At 38.2% G+C, this 17,033-nt stretch overlaps 1 long non-coding RNA gene across 7 annotated transcripts in view; it reads right to left on the reverse strand.

The window, feature by feature from the left end:
- The window catches only part of LOC106858582 (uncharacterized), a 276,548-nt gene that overhangs the window by 143,052 nt on the left and 116,463 nt on the right, over nt 1-17,033 (reverse strand). For 6 of the 7 annotated variants that reach the window (XR_015805484.1, XR_015805486.1, XR_015805482.1 and 3 more), the window contains exons 4-7: nt 13,764-13,825; nt 12,137-13,031; nt 10,549-10,639; nt 1,209-1,312 (exon numbers count right to left, since the gene is read on the reverse strand). This is a non-coding gene — a long non-coding RNA (uncharacterized LOC106858582). The remainder of the gene's footprint in view (nt 1-1,208; nt 1,313-10,548; nt 10,640-12,136; nt 13,032-13,763; nt 13,826-17,033) is intronic. The other variant, XR_015805485.1, reaches the window with a different exon arrangement.

Here is a 17,033-nt window from a genome sequence, read left to right on the forward strand (position 1 = left end):
AGCTCTATTCACAAAGACTTTCACAGCAGCTCTGTATTCATAGACACAAAAGGAATTTGAACTCTGCTTCCTTTCACACTGAAGCTTGTATCACATCTGCTACAGTCAGACAGTCAGGTATTGTCTAACCACCCACCCTGTGCAAGACAAGCAGAGAGCACTTAGCAGAAACTGATGAGGTTCTCATTGACTCCCCACTAACCAGAGAGTTTTGAACAACTTACCTTCCAATGAGGAGAAAAGTCATCCTATATTCCCTCCCCAGAGCTGCTAGGATGGACTCACTCTTTTTACCCTTAGGGCTTTCTAACAAACAGGATGCAATATTTTTCAAGCATGAGTAACTCTAGTAGTATCTATTGTTTCTTGAACAGATTTTATTCTCTAAGAAGCACCTACTGAGATACTTAAGTTGGATTTCTATGGCTTTTTTTTTTTTTAACAAGATTTAAGTTAGGAAACATTAATACAAACATAATTCATCATAACTGATCACACAGGGGAGCCATCTGAGCCCTCTTGGCCCCAGTTACTCTATTTCGGAGAAGCTGTGCAGACCACCATATTTCTTATCTATCATATTTCTATCTGAATTTAAAAATGCAATACTTTTCATTATTATTTACACTTTTTAAGCTTGAAGTCCTCACAGGATCAGAGATCACAAAAAAATCTACATCTATAAACATCTCTACCAGTTAAGGAGAGGTGGGTTAGCCTTGAAAAGGCAACATCATTACACTGGTGGGGTTATGCAGTTTCTTCTACATGAAATATAATCTGAAATCTCCACCTTAACTTCTTCCTTCCTTTCAGTCTATGAGAATACACCTGTACAAAATTAGTTCCAAAGGTTGTTGTAACAAATACCTGACGAGTACATAGTAGTGGTAGAATTTATATTTCTTGAATATTAAGAAGAGGATTAAGTTATGGAAAACTAAAAACTACTCCACATTTTGCACTCGTAAGCTGCTAAACAGACGACTGGAATATTTTCTTTATTTGATGAAAATTATCTAAACATCAACTAAGCAGGATAGTTTAACCACAACACACTAAGTGATTAACACACACACTACCTTTTTAACTGAAGTAATTACTGTTCACCACAAAGCAAGTACCCAGGGAAACTAGGACTCCATGAGATACTTAGACATGTATTTTTATTTAAAGATGTGTATTTACATTGATTCTCAAATACTTACAGTTATCTTCTTCAATAAATTAGAGAAACACTCAAGTTTCTGTTAGTGCCTTAGCCCTTCACTGCTACAGTTGCTCAGATCGTGAAATTTTCATGAAAGAAATTCTGTAAATAACATGGTTAAAAGAACATGTTAGGTTAGTTTCTTAACTTAAAGACTGAAAAAAATAAAGGACTGTATATTTAGATACATATGAATGAGTATTGACTAAAGCATGTAAGAATATATTGACTGCTGAGGCAAACACTAAAAATTCAAGTTGTTCAGTCTCCCTGAATAGGATAACGGTGGTGTATAAAATGAAGTTGAGCTATCACAGTTACAGTCATATCCAGCGGATTTATTTTGCCAAATTTAGAGCCAACATCTAGGAAATACAGCTTGTTCCAGTGAAGAAAAACAGATTAAGTTCACATTTCTTTCTGAAGTTTATGATTTAGGAAAAACTTGGAAGCACTCACAGAATCAGCACTTCACAGCCTTAGCTCTGGGGACAGCAGAAGTTTTTCAGGCGGGACCTCTGTGGCCAGGGCTGATGCACCCACCTGCACCACAGTCACCTGCAGTGGCTCTCCTTCCCACGAATTCTGGTATGCCCAGAGCTCTTTCCAGGCAATGCTCATAGCCCTGCTGCTTCCCGGACCAAACTGGAGTTGGAGAAGAACTAAACATTCTAGTGTTCCTTTCTGGCAAGAAAAGGCTTTCACAAAACCCAGTCCTTCTCTGAACTACATCCTGCAGTTGCTGCTACCAACACAACATTTCTTTCTCTTCCAACACTTTCCTGCTCTCACTCCAGTCCCCACCAGGGTGCTGTTGGCTGATCCCAATCCATAGGTGGGTGCCCCTTGCAGACCCTCCTGTGGGGCAGGGCTCACTCTGCTGCCTTTGCAGTGCCATGCCAGGACCTGGGTGACACAGATGGGTTTGTGACTCTTCAGCTCACAAAAAACATAATCTGAAAACTTGCAGAAATATCAAAGCTATCAGTGTAACACAGGATGAAGCTTTTGTGCTCTTTAACTAAGCAGACCTCTCAGCATGAACAGCAGGAGTTCTGCTCACCTAAGGGCTAAAGAATTTGGCTTGGAATATATAAAATTTAAAGTGTCTTTAAAAAAAAAACACCCAAGAATTTATGCTGTAGTGCCACATTAGGCCCTACTTATTATACCAGCAATTAATTCAGGATATCTTTCTGCCTCTCCCTCCATTTTTGTCCTGGAGCACAGAGACATATTTTCCAGTGCAGGATAACACAGAAATGAGTACCATAATCTCACTGGTGTCTGTTCTTTGCATGAGAGCCAGGAGCATGGCTGTCACTAAGCTGTTTATTCAGGCCGGGTGCCCAGGGCCCTGCAGCAGCGCCCAGGGGGTTTCTCTGGGCACTGTCACACCCCAGCAGGGTCTACCTGCCCTGGGCACTGCTTCATCTCCATCTCTACTACAACTTCTAAAACTCTGATTCCTGCAGGAATCAAATTTAATCTGTTTCAGTATATTTTATGCTCCTCTGATTTATTCAAAGCTGAATAAAAGCATTGCAGTACTTAGGTTTCCTATTTTACTTTGGGAACTCTATTATTAGTAGCCCCATTCAGGAACTAGATTAACTTGAGTCAAGCAGATTAAAAACCCAAGCTACACCTGTGGTATTCAGCTTGCTCTTTAATCTTATCCACTAAATTAAAAAAGCTCTGGATAAAAATGAGACAGGTTAACCTATCACTTGTCTCAGGGAAGGGTCTTTAGGGTAAAAGAAGACTCAGTTCTCCTGCAAGCCTGGTAAATTCTCCCCTTCTTTGCTGAAAAAATACCACCTCTGTACCAAACTATTCTATTTCATTGAACAAAAGAAAGCATCCTTTTGGGTTGTACATGTGAGAAAATTGTTTAACTCTATTGCCAAATACAAATAAAAACTCTACATATCTTACAATTGATTAGTACTACATGAAAAATTAAAATTATTTCTTTAAAAAAAAATGCATTTGATAACCAATACATTTATTATTTGATACTTTGTCATTTAAGATTACTCTTTTTTTATTATGTCCAATCACATTCTGGTTTTATGTGAGTGAGATTTCTGGTTTTTTATGTAAACTAAAATTAAGTAAGGGGTGAAAATAATAATTGTATGGAGATATATAGATGAATGGTTTTAATATAACATGCATATTTTTTATAAACATATATGAGATGACCAGCTAGTAAATATTTCATTTTACTCTCTATAGGGTAGAATATACCTAGATGAGCTCAGACAGATTGAACAATAAAACGAACATGACAAAATGGGTTTTAAGTCAGGAAACAGAACAGTAAAACAATTTCCTGAGTTATTTAAATGCTTTCATTTAAGAAATGTCATTACATACTTGAATTACACTGGAATATAATTATATAAACACCACAAATAACAATGTTTTACCCAGAAAAACAGAAGTTAAGGGAGGAGAACTATTTCCTGAAATATTTCTTCATTTTAAGATCAGGTTCTGGTTGTTACAAGAAATAAATCAAAAGAAATGTTCTAAATTTATTTTAGGAGTCCTTTACATTTGTACACATACTTTTCTTAAAATATCTGATAGGTGAATAGATCCCCACATTTAGCTCCCTGCAGGTTTAAGATGCAGTCATTACAAAAGAGTCCTGCCTCTGAAGTATTTTGGTAACCTCAGTCAGAATTTTAGTTTCACAATTTAGCATCACTGAAGATGCTTATGAAAAGAATTCTTGTGAGCAATTAATTCTAATATTTTCATAGGCTAAGTCAGGGGAGTGCATTTTGCTGCTCATGTGTTCTCAATGTTGGAATTATATGTGCTATAAATTCATCACAAATATCTGCCTGGTGTGTCTAGCTGAAAAGAAAGAACAGTATTATGAAAAAATAGAGACTAAATGAACAATCTGAAAAATTGTGTTTACTCAAGAATTTCAAAGTTAAGTGAATTTTAGTAGCCTGAGACTGGCCAGACAAAAAAAAATATTTTTAAAACATATATTGTAGAATGTTTGTTAACTTCTAGAAATTTTAACATTGAAGTATTTGTAATTGAGCATAAGCTTACTAGCTTATTATCAATCTTGCACCACTGATTTCAGGGATTACTGTAAAAATAACCATGAATAGAATTTGAGCCCAAAATCTGCAAGACAACTGTGGCTCTTCTTTCTTCCTTGCTCATCACCCAAATAACCCTAACTCAAACCAGGTGTTCATATTATGAGTAAAGGTCACTGCCCTGCCCATAGTGACAGTACATTGCTCAAAGGAGTTTAAGCTGTATTCTGTCACAGTGTGAGATGGAAATTATTTCAGTCTCATACATGTATTTGCTCATCAATTATTCCACAAAACTGTACATTATTACCAAGCAACTCTCCTCTTCAAAATAATTTTTGTCTTCAACTTAGCGTTTGAGAAAAATGCTTTCAAGTAACATTTTCCCCAAATGAATAGGGCACATGGAGACAGATCCACCCTTCCTCTCCCTCCTCTCATAGTCCTTGCTGACAATACTTGGGTTTGAAATACTACTTGAGTATTTTAAATGCTGTTATTCTAGCAAAAGTTTTTGAGAACTTTATTCTTCCTTATGCAGACATGAAATAGGGACATTAAAAGAAATTAAAAGAAAGGCAAGTTAGGCTACTCAGATCCCTCAGGATAGGGAGAACTTCTCTACAGATAAATAAACCCAGTACAAGGGGAAGCGAGGTGAAGTGTAATACCATTTGGAGAAAAAAATTAAGACAATAATATTCTTTCCCAAGCAATGCATATAGACTTAGCCATCAATAGGAAGTGCTTTTCCTCCAGAGTACATTTATTTATATTCCAGAATGAAAGCGATGCATGCACAGAGGGATCAGAAAATTCTGACAAGGCTGTTATGAACAGAACTGTTATGTAGTATCGTTTCAGATTAAGATTCTGCTGGTTTTAAAATACAGCCGGCACTTCAAAAAGACAATCCACACTGTCAATAAACGTTCAGTCACCTAAATATATAATTTTTGGAAACTCAAGATGTGGATTTTGGAGGTAATTTGTTTAGCCCCAACAACATACTTGTTGCTGTAGCATGGCCCAGCTGCAATTTGTCTTCTAGAGGGTGATGTGCTTACACAGGGTTCCTGCACACACACTGAGAAAACTTCTCACTTGCACCAGTAAGAGAAGGAGAACCTAAATCATACAGAAAGACTTGGAAGAAAGAACTTACATACATAATGCACTTTTTACCCCATAAGTGTCAAGAATGGCATGTCACAAGGAGTGAGGACCCAGCCTAAAAACCAGAATATTCCAGGCACTGAAGAGAAGATGTAAAGTCATAGGAGTGAAAAGAAACTAAAGTAAATTTTTGTGTTTGAAGTTACAATAGAATGGAAATGTGAAATCAAAAGAAAAATATTTCTTCTCTCTGAGTGGCCTGTTAAAGTAATATGACATGTTTCTTTAGTAATAGGATTAAAAGTTATAAAATTCTTTATGGGTGGAGACTGTGTTCAGTAAACGGCCATGGAACACCACAGGATTTTGTCATTTAAAGTGGTTAATGACAGTAGGTTTTGTTATTAAGTCTTACATGGCCCTGGTTTAGTGCAGATGAAGTTCCCCAGAGGTTTGTATGTCAGCCACAGTGAGGCAACTACACATGGAGCCACAGAACAATGGGGTGGGAAGGGCTGGGAAACCACATTAAGGTGGTGAGAAATCCCATATGACTCAGGAGGTTAAAGACAAGTCTCCTCAGAAAACATTTTCCAACTTGCAAGGACCACAAGGACTCGTCACTGAGCACTGCAGAGTTGATTATAATAAAGTGTATTGACAATTCCAGCTTTTGGTCAAATGGCTGCAAACATCCAGCCTTTCTGAGCATTTTCTTCATGAGGAAAGGAGAAGGCAGCTAAAGTGACACCAGCAGTGTGTGGCTCCACAAGTAAATTTCAGCCACTCCTAGAAAAGTCTCCTTTATCTGCTATTGTTATATATTTGTCCCTACCTACCTTCAATGAGTGAGCCAGGTTTATTTATTTGTCCAGACTAACACCATTTAGTGCTGTTACATAATCTCTCTTCTCTAGAGGAAACAAGCTCAAGGCTAACACTGCCTTGTAGTTCAGACAAAACAAATGACCCCATATTTGACTTGTCATCAAAATGAGAGGGATTTTTTTAAAACAGCCCTTTTTTTTTGTCTTCCTACTTTGTTTAGTTCACAGAATGGTATATGAGAATCCAACTAAATTAGACAAAAAGGGAAAGAACAAAAATAATTTTTTTAATACTTTTGTGCATATTTTGATTTTTATATATTTTTATTTTTGTTACCAGAGTCTGAGGACAAGAGGTATAACAGATTATCTATAAATGGCAGACACCTCATATAGTGAATTAATATGCTGGCAGGTTTATAGACCTTCCACTTCAGGCAGAGGACCTAAGAAAAATCTTTTTGCAGGTGCCTACATTACATTTTCTTTTTAAACATCCTCCTTTCAGCTACATTCAGGAATTGCAAAAAATACAGTATGCAATGTCATGCAAAAATGCCCGTGCACTTCATAGATACAGCATGAAATGTGTGCACAAAAAAAGGGTCACCCTTAGCTGGCAGTACATAGTGTTCATGTTGGTAGTAGAAAATAAGGCATTCTCACAAAGCCAACAACAGAAGAATATGCCCACTTCTATTTCAAGCATGGTAATAGCATTAATATTATTCATGCCTTTTGCAAAAGCTCTTGGCTTCCAGGCTTTTCCCTCTCTAGTAGTGGATACCCAGGTAAAAGGGTTGCAGTTTTGTACTGCTTTTAACATGAAGCTTATGGAAGATGGTAAAATAAGTGTTTCTATAAGTCCCTTTCAACCACTCCTCCCTCTAAATAAAAAGTAGAATATTTTCAGTCAGCAGGAACAGCTCTCCCTGCTGTCAGGCACTGCAGTTTGCAGCATGTGCAGCTCAGGACTGCAGTGTTGTTGTTGACTGTGGATGTAATCTGCCTATGGTTCTCCAGATGACACAATTTTTTTGAGATGACATCAGGTAGAGATTCACTGTTAGGAGGCAGGTTACATCCACGTTATTACTGTGGAAATGATGGTGAGGGACCACACAAGAAGTTCCCATGGTCATAAACAAATAACAGAGTGGATTTTAAAAAGCACCTAAGAAGAGGAGCACCTATTCATCAGTATCTTTAGGCTGTTCCAGAATAGCACTTACTTTTCATGATGATATTCTCAGAAAAGAATAAATATCAGTAAAAGTGTAACTATGACATCATCAACTGGCCTGAAACCATATGCTTTGATTATATAATGGCCCCCTGTGAGCTTCATTTTTACCTTTACCTCAGATCTGCTTCCTTCATAAATTCTGTCTTGAGCTGGCTGGGCTAGTGTAGGGCACTGATGGAATCTTACCCACTAACAATTATGCAACAGTTTTAACTCCTTCCCAACGTTAAATGGAATTTTTTTTTTTTATGAGTTAAGTCCATCACATTAGCAAACTTGAACAGAGTAACTCAATGTACTAATTTTAAATATCTGCCCTTCTAAAGGTGGTCTGATAATCTGTCTTTTGTTCTCCTAGCTGCAAAGTTCATTTTGACCTTCTCTATCCCTACTTGTCAGTCTCCAGAACAGCTCCTTTACTATTCAACTGTCTGTAGTGTTTATCCTTCCCTGAGGAAAGAGTTAAAGGGGAGAGGAAAACATCTACAATTAAATTGCTCTTAAGTTGTTCCTGCCTCTTGGCAACTTTAGGTTGTAATTCAGCAGTTTACAACTCTCCCTTCTCACTTTAGAAAGAATGAATAATGTAGAGACTTACAGTCATATTTGCAGTAGAAAGGGAATGCTGGGAGTTACAAATTGCTGCTGAAGACAATAACATTGAAAGGGACAAAGGCTTCAAAGTTAAATCTCTTAAAAAGGTCTTTAAGAGAAGAGATGTCCAAAAACAAAAAAAAAAAATAATCAAGTCTGTAATGGCTTGAAGAAACTATTAATTCCAGTATGGTTGGTTTCAAAGCAGTTTGTACATCTGTCTAAAGGCATTAGAAGAAAGGAAACTTACCTCACAGAATTCCAAGAAAACGTTCAAGAAATACCTACAAAGAATTTTTTTCCAGTAGACACCTTGTAAAACTGCCAGCTCGTGATTTGCACCACTGCCTACTTTTGTTACCCTTATTAGCCCGAGGTTGTACAAATCTTTAGCAAACACTAGCCCAGTACTGTATATTTTGCACGTTGTATTCTCTTGACAATCAAACAAAAGTAAAGCAACTCAGCAACAAAATTTTAAAGCACAACTGTCTTCAAGTCTAGAGACTGGGGAATCTGACGTGTGAGCTTTGGAATCGCAGACTTTCAGACTCCTGCACCAGGCACCTCTTGAGAAGATTGTCTAGTCCAACACTCTGGTCAGAGCAGGGCTAGCCACAGCAAGCTGCTCAGAGCCAAGTCCAAAAAGGTTTTGAATATTTACCTCTAAAGAAAGAGACGCCACAAGCTCTGTTGAAAATGTGTTCCTATGTTTCATAATTTCTGCTGTAAAATATTTTTCCCTCCCTTTACCTGGAGAGTCCGTATTTCATTTCCTCTGTCGTATGTCTTGTCCTATGGAGCCCAGAATTGGACACACAACCAGATGTGTTTCATCACTGTTGATCTGAGGGGAAAGTTCATGTCCCTGAGCCTGATGGCAATGTTCTTGTCCACCAGGACACTAAGGTGCTCCACTGCAGAGCTTCTTTTCAGCTGGCTGCCCCCCTGCAGCCCTCCCACACAGGATTACTGCTACCTAACAGTGCAGCACTTTGCTCTGCTTTGTTGAACTTCATGAGACTCCTGTGAGCTCCTCTCCAGGTCCCTCTGTACCTGATGTATCCAAGACTCCAGTCTTGAACCAGCTGCAGAGCTTCACAGGGTGCACTCTCACCCCTTGTCCACTTCAGTAAGGGGGTGAAGCAGCAGCTGACTCAGTATTCCTGAAGGCAGGCATTATCAGGAAAGGCTGAGGACAGAATGTGCTGAGCATCTTGGCCTGTCCCACATCCTCCATCAGATCCCCTGGCCCGTTCAGCACCTCACATTTCCCTGAGGTGTTTTCCTGCTGTGATTTACAGCGTTTCCTCCACCCATCTCCACCCCAGTACTACAAAACGGGATGCTTGTTCCCAGTTTGGGAGTGCTACCTTCATAAGCAGGTTCAGCTGGCTGCCACTGGCCTATGAGCTACATCACACCTCCATGCTGGTGCCTTTGCTCTTCAGGTGGATACTTCCAGCTGAGAAGCAAGGTGTAAAGTGTGAGCATTCTATCACTGCACCTAAACCTGTCAGAGCTGATCTGTCAGAACTCTGACTTACATTTATAAAATTCCCAGCTCCTGAGTGCCTCCAATATAGGCAGCTTCTTTCCCAAGGACAGTGGGTGGACTATTGTACCAAACAGGTGCAAAATGTATGCTTACTGGACTAGAATTAACTGGTAACAGAAAACAACCAAAAAGTGGGAATAGTCTATTATCATTTTTTCCTTAATAAAATTTCTCCCTACTCTTTTACCACTCACTGTGCAAACATGGAGCAAATTTCAATTTTTTATCCATTGCCTGAGAAAGTTTCAGTATTACAAGACTGTGCATGACAGTGAGGTCAGTGACATGCTGTCACTCAGCACACTGCTTAGGATGTGGCATGTTAAGAAAGGCAGTGACATATCACAAAGCAGATGTGTGACATGGCAGTCACTTAGATGATAGGCATGCAAGTTACTCCAAGACCCTGAAAGTCTGCTTGTTTGCTCTCAGTTCCTACTGCCTTTGAACAAATGCTTGTGCCAAGTGCAAAATATTTTCAAAATACAGTTTGGAATATATAATTACACAACAACGTTTCGGGATAATTTATCTGGATTAATTTTTAGCACAATTACAAGCACAGTTCAGAGAGCACAGTCTCCACCCACAATGATACTCTCAGTATGCACACCACTGACAGAGTGCTCACTTTTGCACAGCTCATCCTGACGGAATAAAAAGCAGGAATTCACAGTCCCCCTTACCTCCCTGACAGGATCTAACATGTGGAGGAAATTTTAGAAAAAAGAGCATAGTCTGGTAATTTGTCACCAACGTGAGCAGTCACAGAAAATGCACATTACCACAGGTTCCCATGTCTTCTCTCCAGGGTGCTTCCTTTCTTAGCATAGGAAAGGTGTTGCAGAGAAGTGGGCATGAAAGTGGCCTTTGGTTGGGGAACACTGGAAAAGGTGAAGGATTTGTTTGGCATGTTCAAATACCTGCTCAAATCTGGGAGTTTAATCACAGTATCAGCAGGGAGAAACAGCACTGATGTCAAATCCCATCGCATGTTTAGGGGAAGCAAGATGCCTGTAGCAAACAAACAACAGCTCAGAATCATTTCTTCATGTCTAATTCAAAGACCAGAGGCAGCAAAGGGAGTACCTTCCACAGCTCACTGGTTGCAGAATTTTCAAATCAATTTTCAAAGAAAGATTATGTCATAGTTGTTGTATTAAAAACGAATAAAATGTGGAATAATGTTGTTAAAGCACACAACAGATAGAGATTAGTAATTAAACAGCAAACACAACCATTTGCACCTCCCATAAACTGATGCTTCATTTTATGTTGACAAAATATAAAAAGAGAAAAATAATCTCATTTCAATAAATTTGGACAGTGAAAACTAAATAAACAGTGCAAATAATGACAAATACAAAAGATTAAATTTTTTTGATCTCTAAATCCCATAAGATGTTATTAAAAACAAAAGTGAAACAATGAAGCCTGAAATAAATGCAGCTTGGTTTTCTGCGGATTTGTATCTCATGATTTAAGCTCTAATTTGAGCTTTTCTTCTGGTATGGGAATTTATAACCTCTCACAAAAATATGAGCTTTCACTTCTGTCTTTCCTTCAGTCAAAATGCTTATGGGGTCTGTTTTTCCAAAGCTACTGAGAACTCAGTTGTCCTTGAGACTACTTCCCTTCTCTCAAATTTGGTTGCCATCAGTCAGTGGGTTTGAAAGTTATTAGACAAGACATTTAGTCATACACAAACAAACACAAAAATATTATTGCTATAAAAAACAGGCTGAAAGTGTTTTCCAAAAAACTATTTTATCTTTTTATGTCCAGTTTCATGCACAGGGAAATGTATGACAGCTGGATCCTTGTAAAAAGGAAATCCTAAGAAAAAAGTTGGATTTCTGTTTAAGACTCAAGAGTCTCAGAGGAAAAGAATAACAGAAGATCTCCTAGTAGCTGAAAGTGTTTTGGCAAACAATGACCCTCGCAAATCTTCACAAAATAACACCAAGTGCTACTCATGCTAACAAAAATCAGCATCTCACTAAAATAAATGGAAAGTGAAGGTAGCAGGCAGAGCTCACAAGATCAGATAAGGACTACAGCAGTATCAGCCCAGCAGTATCTAAACTGATCTCCACTTTCAAGACACTGGTAATCTGTTCAACTCACTAACTTATTGTTTCCACCTATTTGGGTCAGATAAAATAACATGCAATTTTGGATTAAACGTAAAAGTGCAGATAAGCTGCCCTATTTCTATTTATCTCTTTACTTTTTACATCTATACAAGCTTGCACTAACCAGAGTTTACATTTTCCTCAATAAAATGCTTGAAGTTAGGGTATTGTTAATGTCACAGTTTTTAATGCATAAATTAATCTCTTATTTGAAAAATAGACCACCATAATATTTAAAGATATAAAAATTACTTTTTTGGCACAGGTAATGTCTTTCCATGTATCCATTTATGGAAATAAAAATATCACGAATGAAAAGATTAACCTGAACACTGAGGACACATTTAACATAAGCCTTCCCCAGGCTCATCATTACCTGTATGGCACTGCTGACCTTGAAGAGCTTTCATGTTAACCAAAAAAGGATGTAGAGACCTAGGACACAGGACTCAAAAAAAAAAAAAAAAAAAGCATTGCCATGCAAACTGTACTCATCACTTTGGGATTATCACCTACTCACATATTTCTACCTTAAAATGACATTTTTAATTTTGCTCTCAATAATTAATTTATTCAGTAGCCTTAATCAGAACAAATAAACAGAGCATTTATATGAATTCAAGGAGTATTTCTATGACAAGAGCAGCTAGGATAAAAATATTCGGTACTTGACCTCTTCTGACAGAGAAAGCCACAGACCAAAAGGCATGTTCCTTCCCCCCTTTCTGAAGGGAAGTGACTCCAGCAGAAGCAGAATGCTGAAGGAGGCCCAGAGGGAGGTCAGGAAGGGACAGGTTGGGTCTCCCGTGGCGAGCAGGAGGAGCCTCGTTCAGCACAGGGCACCTGGGATGCCACGGTGCCACCTCTGCAGGGACATGAGGGTCATGGGACAAATCCCCCCTGTAAGAGGGAGGCAGCCCTGGCAGCAGAGTTTCCATGCTCTGAGCACTCTCACAAACTTCTGCCTACACGTCGAGGGCTTACTTTTCATTAGGATGCATAAATAAACACCGAGAGCGTTTTTAGCAGCAGAACAAATATATTTTATGAGTGTCAATCTAATATCACAGAGACAGAAACTCGATGGGTTTGATTGTTTTCAGGTTAACAGTGGCTTCAGAAATGTGACAGTGGATACCATTAAAATCAACCAAAAAATTCTCACCATAACATCTGTAAAACTTTGTGTACTTAACTCAGGATTAGGCTCCACTTGTACCAAATCAGCAGCATATATCAGGTCTCAGTGGCTTGCACCTCTGGAAGCCAACCTTTTAGAGAACAAAACCATTAGCAAGACAAATAGGAAGTGCAAAATAAAATAAACATAGATTGCATGGAATGGCATAATTTTAATCAGATGAATAAGCAAACTCAGCAAACCCAGACATAACTTATTGGTAGCTAACATTTCTCTTTGATCTTCGTGGTTAATTTTTCTTGTACAACAACAATCATAAGACATCTCATTTTTTTATTTAAAGGTCACTTTTAGTGTGCTGCCTTCTATAACATGTTGCTTTAATTTCATTCACTCAGGTTAAAATGAAACGGTATGCTTTCAAAACCCAGCCAGATTTGCATTGTCTTCTAAAACTCTCCATTTAGCTGTATCAAACACTTTGGGCTGGCTGAGATCAGAAGGTGCAGTTAATTCTACAATTCAAATAGTCAAAAGCAGAAACATTTGATAATTTTATCTCCAGCCCCACTGTGACAAGACAACCAAAACATATTCTCTCTGGATGTGGGGGAAGGAAAAATGATCAGATTAAAGATTTTTTTCTATTAGTCTTGAAGCTCTGAAATACACAAGAAAAAAGCTAGAGCACTAAATGACAGAAAAGGCAAATATGGCAGCACATGTAGTGCTCTCCCAGGAGCTGCCTGCACCAGGCTCTCCTCAGCAGCCTGCAGTTACCCTCAGTTCATGCTGGTCAGGTCTTTTCCTGAAAGACAGCTTTTCTTTCAGTATTTATGTAGTGCAGCAGGCAACTGTTTACCTCAGAGGCATAAAAGTAAATCCAGATGTGTTTGATCCATAGTGCCACAGCAGCTCTGTTGCCTGTGGAAACAAAGGCTCCTTTCAGAGAGTTCACACAACAGGCCCTGTGACACAAGGGACCCATCAATTTCAGCCACTGGATTATTTGTAGGTGTTTTGCTTAGATAGATAGATGGATGGATGGATGGATGGATAGATAGAGTACAAAATACTCTACAAAACCACAAAATACTATCTCTATAATACTCCAATATGATCAAATGGGACAGTTCCTCAGTCTCATATTAATTTTATGTTATTTTATTTAAACAACATAATCCACTTTTTAAAATTGATAGTTGAAATGTAGTAAGTGTTCAGGCTATAAGCATCTGTTTTTTTCCTCCACCTTTCACCATGCAGGTTGTTGAGCACTTTGTGGACAGCAGCTTGACAAATCTGTTTCATGCTTACTCACAAATTCAGCTTTTGAAGATGACCCTGAGCATGGTGTTTAAGGATGCTGCAGAGAATGGATAACATCCCAGAAGCACCTTGTTAAAGGTTTCCTTTGAAAAAAAACACTTATTTGTGAATATGTTATAACTTCCTAAGTGCCATTCCTGTGCAGAGACCTCTGCACATTTTACAGAAAATTGATCAAGTATGACACATTTCAACAGATCCCAGTGCAATGTTTGTTACAGCCCTTTCCCAGTGAGAACCTGAGGTGATAAAAAAAGAACATGGTCAGACCCAGGAGCTGAATGCAAAGTCCATGACATTTTTCTCCATGTGTAATGCAATAATTGGGTGAATCTCAACTGCAGACATTGGCAGCATCAGTGTTAAGAATAGAGCTCAACACCTCCTTCCTCTTAACTGACATCATTAAAGAATATATTCCCAAATTTTATACCTAACATGACTTTCCTTAAAGACATCCTGCATGAATCTTCAGATTTCAATTCAAGAAGGCAATTAGCAGCTAAAATCACCTTATTAAATCTGGTTTTAATTATAATTCGCCAATGTTTATAGCTCACTTATAATTTTTGCATGTGATTATATTATGGGGGATCAAAACGAGTGAACAAAGCAGTAGTTTATGTGCAGTGATAATGTTTCATAGAAAATTAAAAGAAAACAATCTATACTCATTTAATCAGGAATATTATTCTCCATTAGGAATCTAGGGCCAAAAATGTCTTGAAAATGTCACCTGTATAAATATTCATATACCTGTGAACAGATAACTTCAGAAGCAGATTTGACAGAAACAAAGAATAGCTTCTTCACGTTGCAGTAGATGACTAAGATCATTTGAATGATTTATTGATAAGCCAATGTACAAAATAAATACAAAGAGAACGGTTGGACTTGTTGTTACCAAAAAAAAATCATTACAAGACTGCCTAGCATGTGAATTCATAAATATAAGAGTAGTGTGGGTAGGCTTGCATTACAAAAAAGTCAAACACAATAAGAGAAAGACATCAATAATCTGCAATTCCCATTACTTTTCTACTTTTTTGAAGGGGGGATTTTTATTTGCTTGGGGTTTCGGTTGGGTTTAGATTTTTTTATAAGTGGGAGTTGTGGGCAAACCCAAGGCAATAAGCACTAATGTCATAACAAGCAAGTGGTGGGCAATTCAGATGCTGATCGTGCCACTCTCCCTGTGGGCAGTGGATCTCACATGAGTTCCCCCACCGAAAGCAGGAGGATGACTTGAGCACTCAGTGCTATTTAATGGAAGGGTAGCAGGCTGGAGGCAGAAGAAACAAAACTTATCAGTTGATAAATTCATTGTTTCCTGGAGGAGGGTAAGGGCAACTTCTGGATAGCATCTAACATCAATTCCCAGAGGTACCAACACTCTCCTACTGTAAAAATCTAGATACTCCAGAAGTTATTCAGTCAAAAGCCTCACAGGATCATCAGCAGCTGCTCAAGTTGCCATAGGATCAGCTTTAAGAAACACGTGCCAAATCTTATTCTGCAGATCTCCAAGCTAAGGCATTGAGCTGGTTACACTGAACTGAAGTGTCTTTGTATGTTGTAGTTGTTAAGAAAGGGAAAAAGAAGAAAGAAGTGGTCTAAAAATCTTATTCTGAATTTACTGTTTTCTTTTTCTTTGTGTAGTTAATAAATTTCTTTTTACACCCTTTTAAGTTTTAGCCCTGCCTTACTTTTGCTCCTGGTTCTGTCTCACAACAGAAATAAAATATAAATAAAGAAAATAAATATATTTAAATTGGCGAATCAAAACTATAACGTTATTGGTGTGTTGGCCAGGAAATCAAATTAAACCAAAGCAGGCATTTTGAGGCCCTTTTCTTTCAGGGCTGAGCCCGTAGCTGTGCCAGCCTGGGGCTCCCTGGAGCAGACACAGACACACCCACAGACACACTGCACTGAAGAGCAGAGACACAGAGGGGTGCATCCAGGAGACACATTTTTCCTAAAACCCTGCACACAAGGCCAATTACTTTTCCTAGCTTAGTGTAATTTGCAATGTCCTTTCTGCTCTATGACCCAGTAAGACAGGGTTCAGCACTAAAATCTTACTATCTACAAAGTCAGATGCATGTGACTAAAATGCTCCATTAATCCTCTCCCATTCTGAACAGACAATAAACCAAAACACAATGTGGCCACCAAGTATTCACAACAATTAACAGCTGGCAATTTTGGGGCTTCCAGTAGATACACTTAGCAAAGCAAGGAACAATTCTGGAGTGAGCTCTGGCCTAGTTTTCTCTTAAAATATTGTTCCTAGATTGTTAGTCTACTTAAACACATGGGAATTTTCTCAACTAAGTAGACAACAGAGAAGACAAAATGTTGCTTTCTAAAGTATGCAAAGTATCCTATACTTTATTGCAACAGCCAAGACCATCCCTAATATAATCCTTCAAATAACGTTCAGAATAGCTGACATGGCAATAATAATGGAATAAATGCATCACCCTATTAACCTAAAAACTAGGAGACAGAAGCCTTAAATCAAGGATGAGCATCAAGTGAACACTTTCAAATAGACGGGAGCACTGAACTTCAGGACAGTAAACTTAAAAAAATTAGAAGAGGGGACGAATTTTAAAAGAAAGTCCAGCATTAGCTTCAAAGCTCAATATTATTCTATGTTGTGTGCACTTTTTTTAACTTCAGCCTTTGATAAGAGGGGGTTGAACAAGAGCAAAAATTTAGCTGCAAAAGCAAGCACATTTGACAAGTTTGGCCGCACATGAATAGAACTTAGAGTATTATATGCAGCTAAAAGGAT

The sequence above is a fragment of the Sturnus vulgaris genome, chromosome 9, assembly GCF_052056855.1.
Source record: "Sturnus vulgaris isolate bStuVul1 chromosome 9, bStuVul1.hap1, whole genome shotgun sequence".
Classification (NCBI taxonomy): Eukaryota; Metazoa; Chordata; class Aves; order Passeriformes; family Sturnidae; genus Sturnus; species Sturnus vulgaris.